Below are 21,833 nucleotides of genomic sequence, written 5' to 3' on the forward strand. Positions count from 1 at the left end.
TTACACTGGGCCACAGTTTCATAAAGAACTGCAGTCTGCCCCCGAGCGGAGGTTCCATCATCTCAGGTACAGGCAACTGGCCTGTGCTCCCTACGACCCAGTCCAAACCCAGTCCCTGGAGTTGTCTGAAGATCAATACAAAAATAAGCAACATTATGTCGCGTTTCCCTTCCACCCAAGTATCTACTGACTACCATCTCGATAGCTCTCTTGCGAGGCTCCCTGCACTCGAGACCATTTCATCAGTAGAAATTGAATCGATTTAAAAAAAAAAAAAAAAAAGAGACCATGCACAGACACCATACCTACTAAAACCCTCCTTACTATTCCAAACATCATTGCCAAGCCCATTTCAAATATTGTCAATAGATCCATTACACTGGGTGTCGTTCCTTGGCAATCTTAAACACGCCATTACCAAACCTATCTTGAAAAAGCCGACACTACTGACCTTACCAACTTTTTCGCCCCATATCAAATTTACCTTTTATAGCTAAAATCCTTGAAAATGCAGTTGACCGGCAACTTACTGATTACCTCGACGAACACAGCATCCTCTCACAATCGCAATTCGGTGACACCACAGCACCGAAACTCTAATTTCACTGTCCGATTACATCCTCAAAAGTCTTGATAAAGGCGTATCACATATGCTGATCCTCCTTGATATCTCAGTTGCCTTTGACACCGTCAATCACAAAATACTCACGCAACGCCTCTCAGATATTAGCATTTCAGGACCAGCCCTGCAATGGTTCCAATCCTATTTGCAAGACAGGCAATACAGTGTTCAAATAGGCAACTGCATGTCCAAAACTATTCCGCTACCACAAGGTGTCCCACAAGGCTCCTCCCTATCATCCACTCTGTTTAACATTTACCTCCTCCCACTCTGCAACCTCCTATCTAAACTAGGCCTCCCACACTTCATTTAAGTTGATGATGTGCAAATTCTTATTCCTGTAAGTGACACTTCAAAAAGCTTCTGAGACCATGAATTCCGCATTAACAGTGATTAATACACTCTTAACAAGCAACTTCCTAGCACTCAACACAGCCAAAACAGAGATACTACACATCACTCCCCAAAGCATTGCCCCTCCCCTACACCTAGGCTACAATCCCCACTGGCTCCAGTGAACATGTTCGCAGTCTTGGCATCACCATTGATAATCACCTTACCTTCAAGAAATACATCAACAACACACTCAAAGCCTGTTATTTCAAACTGCACACCCTCAAAAAAATCAAACCCTTACTACATCTCAGCGACTTTCGCACTATCCTACAAGCATTCATTCTATCCAAAATTGACTACTGCAACACCCTTCTCCTAGGTTTACCCAAAAGCACACTGCAACCATTGCAATTACTTCAAAATTCTGCTGCACGGATACTCACCAACACACACAAAAACGATCACATCACCCGGTTCTAACACACCTTCATTGGTTACCTGTTGCTGAAAGAATTACATACAAAACTCTCACTCTCATCCACAAAGCTCTACACAACCAAAACATGCATTGGCTCACTGCACACTTTACGTTTTATAGCTCAAACAGACCCATAAGGCAGCAACACAGAGCAACTCTTCTCATCCCTTCCCCCAAGCAGTCTAAACTCAGTTCCACTAGGGCTCGGGCTTTCTCCTTGGTGGGTCCCGTCCTATGGAACAAGCTCCCACCCTCTCTGCGTCAGGAACCCTGCCCAAAAAAATTTAAGCAGAACCTAAAAACATCCCTTTTTAGACAAGTTTTCACTTAACCACCCACCCTTCCCCTCCGAACCCTCTTCATTCTTAATTTAACTATATTTCATTAACTATGCCTTGATCCCACTTTTATAGTAAACTGTTCAGTCCAATTTTGCAGTTCTTCCCTGTTGTTTCGCCCCTTTGTTTTTGTATTTACCTCCTCAATTTTGTTCAATTTTACGCTCATTGTTCTCTGAAAAGCTTGTTTAGCTGCTTTTTGTTTTATGTAAACTGATGAGATGTTCCCAACGTTCATCGGTATATAAAAGCTTTTAAATAAATAAATAAAATAAATAAATCTGGCTGGGGTTTGGGGGCTCTCTGCTACCTGGATCAGCTGTGGGAGTTCTAATGGTGTTGACTGGATCGAGAAGGCAGCGGATTGTACTTTCTCTGGCAAAAGAAAGACTTCCTTAGCCCCAGTCTCGATGGCCTACCGGATGAGGACAGGTCCGGAGTACTAGAAGAGAGTTGTTGGAAGATCTCATGTTGGTCCCGAATTTGGGCCACAGCATCCCTCACCCTCTCTCTGAAGACATATGCTCCAGTACACACAGCATGTCACCAAGCGTTCCTGTACCTCTGGTCGGAGATCCAAGGCCCGCAGCCATGCCATTTTGCAGGCAACAATTCCTGCTGCAGACTCTCACTGCAGTTTCAAAAACATTGTAAGTCGTACGGACCTCATGTTTTTCACACTCCAGATTCTTGTGCACCAGTGACATGAGTGTCTTGCTGCTGAAGCAGCTGCTCAATCATCTCCTGCACCTGTTTCCAGATGTCCTTCAAGTACTGGCTAATAAAGAGCTGGTAGGCAGTGATGCGGGCAATAAGCATAGCGCCCTGAAACACCTTCCTCCCAAGAGCGTCCAATCTGTGGTCCTTCCCCAGGGGCGCCGAGGAATGGATCTGAGCACGCTTGGACCTCTTGAAAGCGGATTCAACCACCACCAACTGGTGAGTCAGTTTACACATCAAATCCAGCAGCCTTCTGGACGAGGTAGATCCCATCCACCTTCTTGTTAACAGGAGGCACTGTAAGGCAGTGTCCCCATATCCTCAGTAACAACTCCTTAAGGATCTCATGTACCGGGACTGCCATGATCTCCTTAGGAGGTTCCATGAACTAGAGGATCACAAGCATTTTGTGCCTGGCATCATCCTCTGTCAAAAGTTGAAAAGAGATGGCCTTCACCATCACCCTCACAAACCCTGCAAAGGTAAAGTCCTCAGGTGGAGACTTCCTTTGTTCATCTGGAGGAGAAGGGTCTGACGGGAAACTGTCAGAATCCTCTGAGGACGACTCCATCAGATCATCCCCCCAGGAGTCATAGGGACCCTCACCCTCACTGTATGCTACAGGGGATGGGCCCCTAAGTGCTCGGCCTATGTCCACAGATGCAGACACCGGTAGAACTGGAGAGGGGGGGGGCTACAGGTCTCTGTGGAGCTTCCTCTTCAGAGGAACCAGCAACAACCACCATGTCAGTAGGGGAAAAACTCAATGCCCCGCCGCGCATTAATACTGTCCTGGGAACAGACACCAGCTGGGTCAGTAACACACCAATGAGCACAGTGAACTTTTCCAGATGCTGTATGAGGATGGGTGGCTCTGGCTACGGTGCCGTGGGACCTAATCCCTGCAGCGCCAGCTCCACCACAAGCTGGACATGGCACTCCAGCTCCTCAAACATTGCCGATGCCAACACCGACTGGGAGGAGGGAGGAAGCAGGGGTTGCCAGATCTTCGGACCTGAGAGGGAGATCAGCGACTAGCACCAGAATCAGTAGAGTGTTGAAGACCCCCGGCATCTATAGAGGATGGGCTCTCCTTGCCGCTGAGTGCGTCCCCGCTCTCCTCGCGGCAAAAGGCAGTACATCGCCGTGCCCGGCAACATGCGTCATCAGGGACTGGTGCAGATGCTTCTTAGACTTCCCTCGATGCTCGACCTGGTCTTTCCCCAGTGCCGAGCTCAAAAAATGTTGAACCCAGCATCCTGGGCCCAGAGGATATTGACAATAGTCTGTCTCCGGCACTGTTGACAGAACAGAGTTCCCGCCACTGTCAATGGTGTGGTGTCCATCAGTGCAGCTCAGAGGTGCTTCGATGACGATGGCTCGAACTTCCTCGACCCAAAGAGCTGATACATCTCGTCAAGTTAAAGCGGACATCCCTTCAGGGTCATCTGGGTGCATAAGCGGCAACCCCAGGCAGAGGATACACACCTCATGAGGTTCTGTGATAGACAGTCCTTATGCACCGGAGGCATAGGTGAAAACCAGACATGACCAAGACGGGGCGAAACAAAAGGGCTGCAAAGTTGAGAACGATGAGGGAGGGAGTCAATGGCCAGTGGGCACAGAGGTATCACAACCACTGGGGAGGGGGGGGGATAGTTTCCTTTCGCAGTCTTACTCGAAATGCCAAAACCCTAACTAGGGACACTACCTGAGGGCACCTAGGGACACTACCTGAGGGCACTGAGAGGAGCCCAGCAACAGATCTAAGGAAAAAAATGGGAAGAGCAAAAACTTTTCCACAAGGAAAAAACAGCCAAAGTGAGCTCAATCACACTCAGGTCTATCCAGTAAAGTGCGGCCGCGTTTACCCCGCTCCTAACCCGCGTTCTACTCACTTTCCGGCCGCGTTAGCCCTTCCTGCGATCCACAACCCCCTTTAATCTACCCTTACCGCGTCCTAAAATCCCTGGGCAACCCCTTCCGCACGCGGCATGTATATTGCATGCAAACGAGCGAATTAGCTATTCCCTAGCATCCAGTAACCCGCGCCCCGACTATCGCTATTTTACCCTGCCGTTTTGCCGCAAGTTTAACCTGCTAACTTACCGCTTACCCTTACCCCAGCGTTAGAGGCAGGGGTAAGGGTAGGCGGCAAGCTTTCCCCCAGCCCCCGCTCACCTGCCCTGGCCGTGTCCATGGATGCTGGTCTCCGGGGCAGCCCCAGTCCTCTCCCCTCCTCCTGAAGCAAAAAAAAAGCGAAAAAAAGTTGCGAGAGAGAGGGGAGAGGACGGGCAATCCTACGCTCCGCGACTTACTTTTGCAGCCCCCTCCGGACATCGTGGCTTCCCCCGTGCCAGTCTCCTCTCCCCTCCTCCCGAAGCAGGGCGCAAAAAGCAGCCTTGCTCCGGGAGGAGGGAAGAAGGGACTGGCAGTGTAAAGCGGCAAAGCGACTTACTTTTTGCACCCCCCTCCGGACATCGGACGACCTCTCCTGACTCCAGCTGCTCGCGAAGATGGACGCCTGCACGGCCGCTGAAGACGTGACATCACATGCCGTGACGCCAAACGTCGTGACGTCACGTCTTCAGTGGCCGTGTAGGCGTCCATCTTCGCGAGCAGCTGGAGGCAGGAGAGGTCGTCCGATGTCCGGAGGGGGGGTGCAAAAAGTAAGTCGCTTCGCCGGGCGCCACGTCTTCAGCGGCCGTGCAGGCGTCCATCTTCGCGAGCAGTTGGAGGCAGGAGAGGTCGTCCGATGTCTGGAGGGGGGTGCAAAAAAAGTAAGAGAGGGGACTGGCAATTCCGACTTCCTGGTATCTGTCATTTCAAATGACATTTGAAATGACAAATACCAGCGTGGCCGTGAAGCGTTAGGCCCGCGCACCCAGGATACTGTATAGGCGCTCTATCCAGTAAAATGGGTTGCGCGGGCCTAACGCTTCACGGTCGCTTCTTAGACGAGGCTTGCATTTGCAAGCTATTTACATACAGGATCGAGCGGTAGGTGAGCTGCACTGTGCGTGCGGCAACCGAGGGTGCGCCGGGCACTAACGCAGCTCTTCCTACCGCTCGTTACTGGATAGACCTGACTGTGAGGTTTACAGCTCCACGGAAGAGAGACTGAAGAGAGACCCTGCATGGATGCGTGGTATAGGGCATGCGCAGTGTGCCTAGTGAAAGTTCTAGAAACTTTGACCAGTTTTCCACATCAGGGCTCCATCTGATGACACCCATGTGTGAGGACTACCATCCTGCTTGTCCTCGGAGAAAAAATAGAGCAAATGAGAAAATTATCCTGGTACAAGGTATGTGCATCTTGGGGGGGGAGAGAAGGGTAGATTTCTGAAGGCAGTGAGCACAGGGAGGAAACACACAGAAGCACCAGCATCTAATACTAAGAAGCAACAGCTTAAGTTTTATGTTTGGCAACTAAGTCTTTGTGAATCCAGAGACTCGTGTGTGTCTGAAATTAAAAACTGAAGATTCTACCAGTAGATTTAAGATGCTGCTAAAGGCTTATTTACGCAGGCATTTGACAACTAATCACTTCCCAGTTTTTAACATGCTCCTAGTTTGTAAATTTTCAAAGATGCCTTAGAAGCTTCGCTGATTTTACGTAAAATAAGCAGTTTTCTGGAGCTGTTATAGTTTTAGGCAGTTTTTGTTTTTATTCATTTTTAACAACGTTTTAGTTCTTATCTATTTTTTCTATTGTCAATTTTTAGTCTGGATTGATTTAGTCTTTTACTATTTTCGCCATGAATGTTATTGCTTTGTGATATTTATGATTTTTGCTATTATGAATGTTTTATTGTAACCCACCTAATATTTTAGATAAATGGGATATTTTTATGACAAAACAAGATTTTGATGACATTCAATGTGTGCTAAAAAATTTTCGTTATTGCATCACCATCATTATACAATCCTTTTATAAAAGGACCTACCATTACTTGAAGGTGAACTGTCTGCTAGATGACTTTTCCCATGTTTTTCTTTACTGGCATCTTTTTCATCTAGATAAAAATAGTATAAATATATATCATTGAATAAAGCAACAGCAAATGTCATCCTGAATAAGCTACAAAAAGAAACAAACACCACACTGGACCTGCTGCTATATTTTAATGTGTATAAACCACACAGATAAATGAACTGCAGTGTTTCATATATAAAGCAAGTCTGCTTACTGTAAATTGTTTTCCATAGATACCAGGATAAATTAGCCATTACAGATGAGTGACATAATCCAGCGGCACCAAACAGACCCTTCTCCTAGCTAGCAGATAAAATTTAATGTAGATAAGTGCAAGGTGATGCATATAGGGAAAATTAACCCATGCTATAGTTACATGATGTTAGGTTCCATATTAGGAGCTACCACCCAAGGAAGAGATCTAGGCATCAGTGGATAACACATTGAAATCATCAGTTCAGTGTGCTGCGGCAGTCAAAAAAGCAAACAGAATGTTAGGAATTATTAGAAATGGAATGGTGAATAAAACGGAAAAAGATCATAATGCCTCTATCGCTCCATGGTGAGACCGCACCTTGAATACTGTGTACAATTCTGGTCGCCGTATCAGTCCAGACACCTGGGATGTACCAAAGCCCTTACCCAGGGTGGGGTCTGGAGAGTTCTGCTCACAAAACACTCTCGCCAAAGGAAGGGTTTGCCAGAGCCCCGACATCTAAGAGATAGTGCCTTGCAAAAGTATGCAGCGACTTCCAAGTCACCGCTCTGCAAATTTCCTGTGGGAAAACAAGTTGAGATTCCGCCCACGAGGCCGCTCGCGAATGTATGGAGTGAGCACGCAAGCCTTCCGGAACTGGATGACCGCATGTAATATATGCGGAAGAAATAGCCTCCTTCAACCATTGTGCAATACAGGCTTTAGAAGCCTTGGAACCTCTATTACGACCACTCCACAGCACAAAGAGGAGATCGGACCTCCTAAAGTCATTGGTAATCTCGAGGTAACACAATACAGCTCTCCGAAACATTTAGACGTTTGAGCTCCCTTGCATTAGGATCCAACACTGGTAAGTTAGGAAAAGCCGAAAGTTCCACTGACTGACATAGAACGCTGAAACCACCTTTGGTACAAAGGAAGGTACCGTCCGTAAAGAAACTCTGGATTCCAAAACCTGAAGGAAAGGATCTCGACAAGATAAACACCTGTAACTCAGAAATTCTTCTAGCCGAACAAATGACAACTAGAAAAATTACCTTAAGTGACAAATCCTTTAACGTAGCCCTTCGGAGCGGCTTGAAGGGAGGTTCACACAGAGCTTTAAGAACTAGATTAAGATTCCAGGATGGACAAGATTTCTAAACTGGAGGACGAAGATTCATTGTACCTCTAAGAAAACAAACCATGTCCGGATGAGACGAAATAAAGGAACCTTCAATTTTGCCACGGAGAGAGCCCAGTGCTGCTACCTGCACTTTAAGAGAACTAAGAGATAAGCACTTGATGAAGCCATCGTGTAAGAAAGATAATATTTCAGGAATTAAGGCCCTAGGAGGGCGAATTTCCCTGACGGAACACCAGGACTCAAAAATCTTCCATACCCGAACATGAAAGGTTAGTAGACTTCCTTCTAGACTGTAACAATGTGGCGACTACCGAATCCGGGTAACCTTTCCTTTTCAAACGTCTCCTCTCAAAAGCCATGCCGCAAGACAAAAGCGAGCAGCCTGGACGAAAAATATAAGACCCTGTTGAAGAAGGCGCATCAGGTTGCTGAAGCGAAGCGGGCTGTCCACCACCAGGTTGACCAGATCCGCAAACCATGGACGCCGAGGTCACTCCAGAGCCACCAGAATTACCTCTCTGCAATGCTTTTCTATGCGACGTAGAACCTTGCCCACCAGTGGCCACAAAGGAAAAACACATAGTTGAACTCCCTGAGGACATGGTAGAACCAGAGCGTTGACCCCCTTTGGCCCCTGTCTTCGGCATCTGAAGAATCAGGCGGCCTTGGCATTCAGAGAGGTCGCCATAAGGTTGAAGTAAGGTAGACCCCAATGATCTCGAATTAACTGCATGGCTGTCTGAGAGAGTTCCCACTTGCCTAGATCCAAGTGTTGCGACTCAAAAAATCTGCCTGAACATTCTCTGTGCCTGCAATGTGGGATAGTGCTAATCTCTCTAGATGTCATTCCACCCAGGGCACAAACCTCTGCGCCTCTAGAGCCACTGCCTTGCTTTTGGTTCCGCCCTGAAGATTCATATACGCTACTGTTGTCGCGTTGTCTGACAGAACTCGAACCGGACGATTACATAGTAACGGCAGAAACTCCTTCAAGGCCAAGCGAACTGCCCTGGGCTCTAGAAGGTTGATACACCATGCAGACTGTCTCATGGACCAGGATCCCTGAACCGAATGGGACTGACAAACTGCTCCCCATCCAGAGAGACTGGCATCGGTAATAACCACCATCGATTCGGGAACTTTGAGGTTCACTCCCCAACTGAGATTGGAAGTCTGAAACCACAATGACAGACTGTCTCTCGGCAAACCCTCGAGAAGTACATAAGAACATGCCATACTGGGTCAGACCAAGGGTCCATCAAGCCCAGCATCCTGTTTCCAACAGTGGCCAATCCAGGCAATAAGAACCTGGCAAGTACCCAAAAACTAAGTCTATTCCATGTTACCATTGCTAGTAATAGCAGTGGCTATTTTCTAAGTCAACTTAATTAATAGCAGGTAGTGGACTTCTCCTCCAAGAACTTATCCAATCCTTTTTTAAACACAGCTATACTAACTGCACTAACCACATCCTCTGGCAACAAATTCCAGAGTTTAATTGTGCATTGAGTGAAAAAGAACTTTCTCCGATTAGTTTTAAATGTGCCACATGCTAACTTCATGGAGTGCCCCCTAGTCTATTATCCGAAAGAGTAAATAACCGAGTCACATCTACCCGTTCTAGACCTCTCATGATTTTAAACACCTTTTATCATATCCTCCCCTCAGCTGTCTCTTCTCCAAGCTGAAAAGTCCCAACCTCTTTAGTCTTTCCTCATAGGGGAGCTGTTCCATTCCCCTTATCATTTTGGTAGCCCTTCTCTGTACCTTTCTCCATTGCAATTATATCTTTTTTGAGATGCGGCGACCAAAATTGTACAAAGTATTCAAGGTGTGGTCTCACCATGGAGCGATACAGAGGCATTATGACATTTCCCGCTTTATTCACCATTCCCTTTCTAATAATTCCCACCACTTTGTTTGCTTTTTTGACTGCCGCAGCACACTGAACCGACGATTTCAATGTGTTATCCACTATGACGCCTAGATCTCTTTCTTGGGTTGTAGCACCTAATATGGAACCTAACATTGTGTAACTATAGCATGGGTTATTTTTCTCTATATGTATCACCTTGCACTTATCCACATTAAATTTTCATCTGCCATTTTGATGCCCAATTTTCCAGTCTCACAAAGTCTTCCTGCAATTTATCACAATCTGCTTGTGATTTAACTACTCTGAATAATTTTCTATCATTTGCAAATTTGATTATCTCACTCGTCGTATTTCTTTCCAGATCATTTATAAATATATTGAAAAGTAAGGGTCCCAATACAGATCCCTGAGGCACTCTACTGCCCACTCCCTTCCACTGAGAAAATTGTCCATTTAATCCTACTCTGTTTCCTGTCTTTTAGCCAGTTTGCAATCCACGAAAGGACATCGCCACCTATCACATGACTTTTTACTTTTCCTAGAAGCCTCTCATGAGGAACTTTGTCAAACGCCTTCTGAAAATCCAAGTATACTACATCTACCAGTTCACCTTTATCCACATGTTTATTAACTCCTTAAAAAATGTGACGCAGATTTGTGAGGTAAGACTTGCCTTGGGTAAAGCCATGCTGACTTTGTTCCATTAAACCATGTCTTTCTATATGTTCTGTGATTTTGATGTTTAGAACACTTTCCACTATTTTTCCTGTGTTACACGGGTACATGGAACCAAGGCCGGTGACCGCTTACCTTGAGTAATTGAGACCCTTGGAACCGGTAACTTGGAGGGTGGCGTCTGGTAGGAAACCCCTGGTGGTCCAGGTAGAGCCAGTAGCGATGGCAGGAACTAGGAAGAGTAGTCCAGAGGCAGGCAGTAGGTAACGTAATCCAGTAACAGTCTGGGTCAGGGCAGGCAGCGAGCAACAGGAACCAAGGCAACTTATCCAAAAGCAGGCAGCAAGCAGAGTAATCCAGTAACAGTCCAGGTCAGGGCAGGCAGCGAGTAACAGGAACCAAGGCAACTTATCTAGAGGCAGGCAGCAAGCAGAGTAATCCAAAACGCAGTCCGGGTCAAGCAGGCAGCAAGCAGCAGGAAACACAACAAATAAACTCCCCAACACACTTGTGGCCGAAGCAAGGCGAAAGAGAAGAGGCTCTCTATATATAGGGAATTTTCCCGCACTGCCCCAGACTTCCGCTGGCATCTGACGTCATAAGGGGAGTGGCCAAGCCCCGATTCACATGGAGCCGTGCCGCGAGAGAAGCCAGCGTTAGGGAAAAACGCCGACGCCATCGGGAGAGTTCCTGCAGGTAACAGTACCCCCCCTGCAAGCCCCTCCTCTCTTTTCTCTTGGTCTGGGCTTGAGAGGAAAGCGTTGATGGAACTTTTTAAGCAAACGAGGTGCCTGTATATTATGAGCAGGTTCCCAAGTGTTCTCTTCAGGTCCAAAGTTTTTCCAAGAAATTAAATATTGGAGTTGTCCCCTACACCTTCTGGAATCCAGAATGTCCTCCACTTCGAATTGGTTATCATTCTGTATTATGTGCGTATTAGGCCTTCTCCTTCTGGAGGGCCAAGACATAATGGCAGGTTTGAGTAAAGACACGTGGAAGACGTTGTGAATCCGCAAGGAGGACGGTAAACACAGTCTATAAGTAAGTGACTGCATTAATCTGTTTCTCAATAGGGAAAGGACCAATAAAGCGAGGAGCAAATTTTAATGATGGCATGCGTAATCGAAGATTGCGAGTGCTCAACCACACGAGATCTCCAGCCTGGAGTCGAGAAGCAGGACATCTGTTCTTATCCGCTTGGGTCTTCATTCTAGCGGCATTCTTTAATAGTAAGGCTCGTGTCTCCCCCCACAACTTGGTCATAGAGGCGATGGTTGTGTTGACGGCTGGACAAATAGAAGAGGAAGCAATAATCAACGGGAGTCGTGGGTGTCTCCCAAAGACTACAAAAAAGGGAGACCTCCCCGTAGCTTGGTTCAAGTGATTATTATGACATATTTCTGCCCAGACCAACAAGGAAGCCCAATTACCTTGTCGTTGATGGACATAAGATCGAAGGAAAGCCTTCAGAGATTGATTCGTCCGTTCCGTGAGTCCATTGGATTGAGGATGGTAGGCTGAAGAAAACTCAAGTTTGATTCCTTGAACACATAAATACTAGCTATAGTCAAATTCCATGGTCAGATCACTTCCTAATCCGATCCAACATTAAATTCATAAAACCAAAAGAAATACAGAAAAAGGAGCCCTTAGAATTTAAATATCATCCCCCCTTTAACCATGACATACTAAAAAACAAACTAGAAGAAAATCTAATAAACCTTAATCACAATAACTGTACAGACGCAACATCAGAGTGGCTAACAAATACAAGTAAACTGGCAGACGACATTAACCCCATAAAAACTATACAAATACATGAGCCCAAACAAAAAAACCCGTGGTTTAATGAAAAAATAAAGGAAATCAAACAAAACCTGAGGAAAAAAGAAAAAAGATGGAAAAAAGACAATTCAGCAGATAACTTAACCAAATTTAGGAAACAACTAGCCTATTATAAAAAAGTAATTCTCGATGCCAAAAAACAATTCTTTAGTTCAAAAATTGAAAAATTTTCAAATAACCCAAGAACACTATTCAACATAGTTAAAAATTTGACCAACGACACTGCAGAGATGCCCCAAACCCCACATGAAAGCAAAAGCAACGAATTAGCACACTACTTCTCAGACAAAATCTCAAACCTTAGAGCCAAGATTCCAATACTAACCAAACAGGAAATCAAAATGCATAAAAGAGATGTGACAATTCTCTGCATTTGATGAAATATCACAAACCGAAGTAGAATCCATGATAAAAAAGTTGAACCCTGCACCACATATAATTGATGCCATTCCCACCACAAATATAAAAAAAAAATAGCTGATATTACCTCCTACACACTAACCAAAATAATTAATTTATCACTCAGCGACGGAGTAATGCCAGACTCTCTGAAAAATGCAATAATTAAACCAATTCTGAAAAAGAAAAACAATGACCCAAACATTTTAAGTAACTATAGACCTGTTTCAAACTTGCCTATGCTCGCAAAATTAATAGAAAAAGCAGTACAAAAGCAACTAGCAGATCATCTAGACAACAATAACATACTCTACCTGTCACAACATGGTTTCAGAAAACACTATAGCACCGAAACATTACTAATCTCTCTTACAGATAATGTATTACGCGGATTTGATAGCGGAAAACACTACATCTTGATATTACTAGACCTGTCTGCAGCATTCGACACCGTAAACCATAACATACTATTAAAAAGACTGGAAAAAAATTGGATTACAAAAAACAACACTTGATTGGTTCACATCCTACCTGACAAATAGATCCTATCAGGTACATATAAAAAACACAACATCAGACAAGATCGACCTAAAAACAGGAGTTCCCCAGGGATCAGCACTCTCAGCAACCCTGTTTAACATCTACATGCTCCCCCTATGTCACCTTCTGGCGGGGCTAGGTATCATACACTTCATATATGCCGACGACATTCAACTGATTCTACCAGTAGAGGAATCAATTGAGAAAACACTGAATTTTGCAATGATGTACATAGACATAATAAAACAGCTTTTAAACCAAATGGAACTAGTAATAAACATAGAAAAAACTGAATTTATACACCTTGAACGAAAAAACATTGTAAGAATCCAAAATCCCATCAAAATTAAAAATGACAAGGCAATCGAGCTAACTAATAAGGCTAGAAACCTAGGAGTAATTATTGACACCGAACTCAGCCTTAAGCAACACATATCAATAAAAGTAAGAGAAGGCTATGCCAAACTAATGATCCTTGGAAGACTAAAACCCTTATTAACTCAAGATCACTTTCGCACAGTACTACAGGCACTAATATTTGCTAGCACGGACTACTGTAATACACTTTTCCTAGGTTTACCATACACCACAATCAGGCCACTACAAATACTAAGAACTCAGCTGGAAGAATACTAATGGAAGAGGAAGAAGAGATCACATCACCCAAACACGTGCTGATTTGCACTGGTTCCCAATAGAACAAAGAGTCCAATTCAAAACACTTTGCACAGTTCATAAACTAATAAACGATGAAAATGCCGACTGGCTAAACACTGCCCTACGATTACATGTCCCTCAAAGAAATCTCAGATCAGCCAATAAAGCACTACTAACCATTCCATCAGTCAAAACAGCAAAATTGACCCAAGTTAGAGAGAGAGCGCTATCCTTGGCAGGACCGTTATTATGGAACACATTACCGCTTGAGCTTAGACTTATGAAAAAACTAAAACTCTTCAAAAAGAGCTTAAAAACTTGGCTATTCACAAAAGCATTTCACAGTGAGGTCGCTGAATAACAACAAGACATACAGCTGAAAGTCACCTATAAAAAGCAGAATGTTACTTTATTGTTTTAATCATAATTAAATTTTAAATTAAAACAGTTATCACATATGATTACCACAGAATCATATAAACAGTATCTCCAACACACTTCTCATTTAGAGTATATTTTTGAACTACGTAACCGTAAAATATTGGCACCCCATGAATAACTTAGAAAGCAAACCAAACCTATTTTGTGCCTAAATGTAAACCGTTGTGATGGTGCATCACTAAATGACGGTATAGAAAGGTTTTTAAATAAATAAATTTGTAGAAATTTGCACAGTTCTTTCCAAAATCGAGCTGTGAATTGCACCCCTCTATCTGAAACAATACTGAGAGGTAAGCCATGAAGACGAAAAATATGTTGAAGAAATAGGTGAGCTAACTCTGATGCAGAAGGTAATCCTGGCAGCGGAATAAAATGAGCCATTCTGGAAAAACAGTCCACCACCACCCAAATGACAGAGTTATTTTCAGAAGATCAGTGATAAAAATCGGTGGCAATGTGAGTCCACGGTTTAGTGGGGACAGGTAATGGTTGTAAAAGACCAAAGGGTTTCCGTCGAGGAGTCTTTTGAGCTGCGCATACCGAGCAGGAATCCACATAAGCCTTAATATCTTTCTCCTACCGGGGCCACCAATAATGTCTGGATACCAGATCCTTGGTAAGAACATAAAAAATTCCTGCATGCCCTGCGCCCAACGAAGAACTTTTACTCTCAATCGTTTGGGAACCACCGTTTTCCCAATGGGAACCGTGAAGGTGGCAGCCAGCTGAATCTGTGCAGGATCTATTATGTATCGAGGGGGGTCAGGTATATCTTCACGATCAAAGCTTCTCGAGAGGGCATCCGCCCGCAGATTCTTCTGAGCAGGTCGGAAATGTAGAACAAAATTAAACCTGCTAAAAAAAAGTGCCCAGCGGGCTTGTCGAGGATTTAATCGTTGAGCTTTCACCAGATATTCTAGGTTTTTATGATCCGTGTAAACAGTCACAGTATATCGAGAGCCTTCTAAGAGATGACGCCATTCCTCAAAGGCCAACTTTATCGCTAAAAGTTCCCGATCTCCGATGGTATAATTTCTCTCTGCTGATGAGAACTCTCTCGAAAAAAAGGCGCAGATCACCAGGTTTCCATAGTCTGCTGTTTGTAGCAAGACCGCACCCACTCCTACTGCAGAGGCATCAACTTCTAGGATAAAGGGTTTGGTGGAGTCGGGGCGCTTGAGACGTGTCCTTGGTGAATTCCTTTAATTGAAGAAAGGCATTGACGGCCTCCTCTGGCCATTTCTGAATAGGCGCTCCTCTCCTAGTGAGAGCAGTAAGAGGAGCCACTAAAGACGAGAAGTTCGGGATGAATTGTCTATAATAGTTGGAAAAGCCCAGAAATCTTTGAAAGGCTTTCAAGCCTATGGGTTGGTGCCAGTTCAAAATGGCTTTGAGTTTGCCCGGGTCCATGGATAATCCTTTGTTGGAGATGATATATCCCAGGAATGGTAACTGGTCTTTATGAAACACACATTTTTCTAATTTGGCAAACAGTTTATTTTCCCTGAGACGTTGCAGAACCTGTCGCACATGCTCCTGATGCTGTTTCACGTTGTTGGAAAAAATTAGTATATCATCCAAATATACAATGACATGAGAATAGAGGATGTCGCGAAAGATATCATTGATCATGGCTTGAAATATGGCAGGGGCATTACAAAGACCAAACGGCATTACCATTCGTAATGGTAATGCCGTTTGTCCATCGTGGGTGTTGAAAGCCGTTTTCCACTCATCTCCCTCTCGTATTCGAATCAAGTTGTAGGACCCTATTAAATCCAATTTAGTGAAGATTTGAGCTCCTTTAATCCGATCAAATAGTTCCGAAATAAGGGGAATAGGATATCTATTTTTCTTAGTGATGTTATGCAGCCCTCGGTAGTCAATACAGGGTCTTAAGGACCCATCCTTCTTTTTAACAAAAAAAAAAAACCCGCTCCAGCTGGTGACGTGGAAGGTCTGATGAATCCTCGTGCTAGATTCTCCTCGATATATTGTTTCAGGGCTGTTGATTCGGGTTCTGATAGGGTGTAAATCCTACCCCTGGGAGAAATCTTCCCGGGGAGAAGGTCGATTGCACAATCGTACAGTCGATGGGGTGGTAAAGATTCAGCTTGTTGTTGACTAAAAACGTCTGTGAAGTCTTCATAAGGGGCGGGAATGCCAGAAGAGAGCTGCGTAGTTTGGATTCGACAAGTCTGAAAGCAGAATGGACTCCAACTGCCAAGTTGTAAAGAGGCCCAACCCAGTCGAGGTTGATGTGTCCTTAACCAGGGTAGACCCAAGATTATCTGGTTGACCGAGGATGGAAGAACATACAGCTGAATGCTTTGATGAAGAACTCCAGAATTCAATAAGATGGGTTTGGTAATGTGAGATATTCGAATTCCCACGGGCTGCCCAGATACCGAGGTAACTGAAAGGGAAATGGGTAATGGTTCCACAGGAATAGGATGGCTTATCACCAGGCTTTCTTCAATGAAATTACCGGCCACCCCTGAATCAATGAAAGCCTGAAGTTGAATCGGTTTGTCCTTAAGAATAATGGTTACTGGAATTAGTAGTTGAGGAGAGGGAATGGTGGGACCCAGGGAGGCCTCTCCTACCCGACCTAGGTCTGAGAGTTTCCCGATTTGTTGGGACATTTGTTGACGAATTGGCCTGAACCAGCGCAATACATGCAGAGATTTCTCAGTCTTCGCCGTTGACGTTCCTCAGGAGTTAATCGAAATCTGTCAATTTGCATGGGTTCCTCAATGTTCACGGGTGCTTCAGTCGGTCGCGGAACGACAACGGGTTGCTGAAAGGTGGGAGCCAGACGAAAAGTCCTTCGAGTGGCAGTCCGTTCCCGCTCCCTTTCTTGAAATCGTAAGTCCAGTCGAATGGCTAGCCGGATACGTTCCTCTAAAGATTCCGGGGGATCCCTGCCAGCCAATTCATCCTTTATATTTTCAGCCAGCCCTTGTCGAAATATAGCGGTGAGACTATCCTCACCCCACGCAAGTTCTGCTGCCAAGGTTCGGAATTGAATGGCATACTACCCCACTGAACGAGAACCTTGTTTGATTTGCAGTAAATCATTAGCAGCCGAGGTAGAATGCCCTGGTTCGTCAAAGATGAGTCAGAATTCTTTCAGGAACCAATCCAAATTGTCAAGAATAGGGTTGTCTCTCTCCCACAAGGGTGAAGCCCACGCTAGGGCTGGACCCTCCAGTAATGATAATATAAAGGTCGTCTTAGTTTTATCTGATGGGAACAAAGATGGCTGCAGTGAAAAGTGCATTCTACATTGGTTAATAAAGCTCCGGCACAATGCTGAAGTTCCGTTAAATCGTGGTGGAGGAGATAAACGGATAGGGTTAGAAGAAGCTGTGGTATTCGTTACTTGGGCTGCAGGAGCGTGGGCCAGTGCATCCATACGGGCAACTAAGCGATCGAGTACCCCCGTTACTTGATCGAGGACCCCTTGTTGCTGCTGAAGCCGGGAGTCCAAACCTGGGATGGCTTGCAGAGCGGTCAGGTCGACTGGTTCCATGGCTTCGGCCAACTGTTACACGGGTACGTGGAACCAAGGCCGGTGACTGCTTACCTTGAGTAGTTGAGACCCTTGGAACCGGAAACTCGGAGGGTGGCGTCGGGTAGGAAACCCCTGGTGGTCCAGGTAGAGCCAGTAGTGATGGCAGGAACCAGGAAGAGTAGTCCAGAGGCAGGCAGTAGGTAACGTAATCCAGTAACAGTCCAGGTCAGGGCAGGCAGCGAGCAACAGGAACCAAGGCAACTTATCCAGAGGCAGGCAGCAAGCACAGTAATCCAAAACGCAGTCCAGGTCAAGCAAGCAGCAGGAAACACAACAAATAAACTCCAACACACTTGTGGCCGAAGCAAGGCGAAAGAGAAGAGGCTCTCTATATATAGGGCAATTTTTCCGCGCTGCCCCAGACTTCCACCGGCATCTGACGTCATAAGGGGTGTGGCCAAGCCCCGATTTGCGCGGAGCCGCACCGTGAGAGAAGCCAGCAATAGGGGGAAACTCCGACGCCATTGGGAGAGTTCCTGCAGGTAACATCCTGGCACTGAAGTCAGGCTAACCGGTCTGTAGTTTCCCGGATCGCCCTTGGAGCCCTTTTTAAATATTGGGGTTACATTAGCTGTCCTCCAGTCTTCAGGTACAATGGCTGATTTTAATGATAGATTACAAATTTTTACTAATAGGTCGGAAATTTCATTTTTTAGTTCCTTCAGAACTCTGGGGTGTATACCATCGGGTCCAGGTGATTTACTACTCTTCAGTTTGTCAATCAGGTCTACCACATCTTCTAGGTTCACCGTGATTTGATTCAGTCCATCTGAATCATTACCCATGAAAACCTTCTCCAGTACGGGTACCTCCCCCAACATCCTCTTCAGTAAACACCGAAGCAAAGAAATCATTTAATCTTTCCGCGATGGCCTTATCTTCTCCAAGTGCCCCTTTAACCCCTCGATCATCTAACGGTCCAACTGACTCCCTCACAGGCTTTCTGCTTTGGATATATTTTCAAAAGTTTTTACTGTGAGTTTTTGCCTCTACGGCCAACTTCTTTTCAAATTCTCTCTTAGCCTGTCTTATCAATGTCTTACATTTAAACTTGCCAACATTTATGCATTATCCTATTTTCTTCTGTTGGATCCTTCTTCCAATTTTTGAATGAAGATCTTTTGGCTAAAATAGCTTCTTTCACCTCCCCTTTTAACCATGCCGGTAATAGTTTTGCTTTCTTTCCACCTTTCTTAATGTATTCTTCCAATACTGGCTTCCAGCAGGACAACGATGCCATCTGTAGTGGTCTCATAAGGGAAAACGCCCATGGAGCCAAGTCCAGCGTGGAGGCCATCGAGCCAAGTACCTGTAAGTAGTCCCAGACCTTGGATACCTGCAACCGCAAAAACCAGCGGATCTGGGCCTGAAATTTCAAGATTCGATCTTCAGAGAGAAAGACTCTGCCTATAAGAGTATCGAACCAAGCTCCTAAATACTCCAAAGTTTGTGTTGGTGATAGCTGACTTTTGTTGTGATTCACTACCCAACCTAGGACTTCAAGAACTCTATGAACAGACTTGCGGCATTGAGACTGACTTGGCTTTGATCAACCAATCATCCAAATATGGGTGAACTAGAATACCCCTCCTTTCGAAGGAAAAGTCTGCGGAGCCGTGGCGAGACCAAACGGAAGAGCCTGAAACTGAAAATGTTGATCCAGAATCATGAAGTGGAGAAAACACAGAGTCCTGATGGATGGGAATATATAGATAAGCCTCCATGAGATCCAAGAAACCAGGAATTCTCCTTTGCGTACAGCCACTATGACCGACCTGAGGGTTTCCATCCTGAAGGATGGCACCTTGAGTTTTGCACTGACCTTCTTTAAATCGAGTATCGGTCGAAACGAGCCCTCCTTTTTGGGGACCAGAAAATAAATGGAGTATCTCCCCTGACGGAGCTCCACTCTGGGAACTGGTACTACTGCACTTAACCAACATAACCGATTTAGAGTCAGTTGTACCGCCGCCCGCTTGACCGGATAACCGCATGGGGAAATTAGAAAAAAGTTCCCGTACGGGACGAGCAAATTCTAAAACGTAACCGTTTATCATCACATTGAGAACCCACTGGTCCTGAGTGATTTTGGCCCACTCGTCGTAAAGGTGCCGTAAGCGACCTCCTAAAATAGAACGATGGAGTGAATCAGCCTGGCATCATTGGGTAGACTTACCTCCTGCCGAGGAGCCACCAGAGGATCCCCTAAAGGACTTTCTGGCTACATGAAGGGATTGTCCCTCATGCTTGCCCCCACGAAAAATATTGTCCGAGGTCCCGGCACACCACGGGTAGGCCTCGATCTTCTGTCGGACTAAAATCGAGACCTTGATTGAAAAAATCTCTTACCCTTAGGTTTATCCTCGGGTAACCTGAGGACTTTATTGATGCCAAGAGACTGGATCAGTGGTCTAGATCCTCGTCAAACAAGGACTTACGTTTGAAAGGCAAGGATGCCAATGTAGAAATTACTTACCTGATAATTTCGTTTTCCTTAATGTAGACAGATGGACTCAGGACTAATGAGTATTGTGCTCTCCTGATAGCAGATGGGAGACTGAGTCAGATTTCAAAGCTGTCACCTTACATATACCCATGCAGCAAGCTTAGCTCTTCAGTATTCTCTTCGAAAAGCCAGTGTTGATATATGTTGCTTAATACTTGATTAACCTTGAAATGGGTTCAACTGATATATATATATATAAAACTTTGAAACTGGAGACCGCCAGTGCAATCAAACAATAAACACCGACACCGGGCAACTGCAGATGTCTTGAACTAGGGGCAGGCCGTGGCTTACCCGTACTTGCTCAGACTCGAGATTTGATATCAGAGGTTCTCGGTTTCTAGAGCAGCCGAGGGTGGGATGCTGAGTCCATCTGTCTATACTAAGGAAAACAAAATTATCAGGTAAGTAATTTCTCCATTTCCTAGCGTGTAGCCAGATGGACTCAGGACCAATGGGATGTACAAAAGCTACTCCCCCCTACAGGATGGGAGGCTGCCCGTGGCCCACTTGCGAAAGCTGTATCCTCCCTGGCCTGAACATCCAGTCGGTAGAATTGGAGAAGGTGTAGGGAGGACCATGTCGCCGCCCGACAGATCTTGGCTGGTGACAGCAGCTTGGTTTCAGCCCAGGAGACTGCCTGGGCCCTTGTGGAATGAGCCTTGACCTGTAGAGGTAATGGCTTTCCTGCCTCTATGTAAGCGGCCTTGATTACTTCTTTGATCCAGAGGGCTATGGTCTTTACTGGTGCGCTCAAGTCAGGCACCTCGGATCTCCGGCCTGCCCCACACGTACCGGTCAAGGGGGAGGGGGGGGGGGAAATGGCACCAACGACCCCGAAGGTAAGATGGTGACCCCCCCTGGAGGGTCTCCACGTGTGTGGACCCTCACACCGAATCGGGGCCTAGCCCGATGAGGGCTGCTCAACTAGATTATAAACCTCATCGGGAGGAAGATTGGTACGGCTATTCGAGCCTTGGAGACCGGAGACTTAAAAGTAAAGGTTTCTACCTTACCTGGTCTCGGTGCTTACCGGTCGTGTGCCGGGCATTCTCCAGCTGCAGGGGGAGAGGGGAATACCTTCACCGCCGTACTCAAATCTGCACCTGCTGCCTTTCAGCCACCCTGGGGCGCTAAGTCCACGTCGGGAGTCGGCTGCCGGACCAAGGCTCACCTCTGAGGGATATTGAATTCACCTCAGGAAAGTCTTGACTGTGGGAGGGACCGTTAGGTTTCACCGCAGGAGAAGCAGGGCTCTCTTCTTAACATGTTAATTTTTTCTCTCTGCTTCGTTGTAAAAATTACACTATTCTCTTTTGGATAGTATCCGCATCTGCTATGGAGACTGAGAAATACTGAAGAGCTAAGCTTGCTGCACGGGTATATGTAAGGTGACGTCAGCTTTGAAATCTGACTCAGTCTCCCATTTGCTATCAGGAGAACACAACACCCATTGGTCCTGAGTCCATCTGGCTACACGCTAGGAAATTGTGCCTTAGAGGAA

The 21,833-nt window shown here is 45.6% G+C and overlaps 1 long non-coding RNA gene across 1 annotated transcript in view; it reads right to left on the reverse strand.

Annotated features, from left to right (window-relative positions):
* Positions 1 to 4,675: 4,675 nt before the first annotated feature.
* Positions 4,676 to 21,833, reverse strand: part of LOC115092488 — a 49,586-nt gene continuing 32,428 nt past the window's right edge. Inside the window, exons 4-5 of the long non-coding RNA XR_003857007.1 lie at positions 6,442 to 6,510; positions 4,676 to 4,736 (exon numbers count right to left, since the gene is read on the reverse strand). This is a non-coding gene — a long non-coding RNA (uncharacterized LOC115092488). The remainder of the gene's footprint in view (positions 4,737 to 6,441; positions 6,511 to 21,833) is intronic.

This window comes from Rhinatrema bivittatum, chromosome 5 (genome assembly GCF_901001135.1).
Source record: "Rhinatrema bivittatum chromosome 5, aRhiBiv1.1, whole genome shotgun sequence".
Taxonomy (NCBI): Eukaryota; Metazoa; Chordata; class Amphibia; order Gymnophiona; family Rhinatrematidae; genus Rhinatrema; species Rhinatrema bivittatum.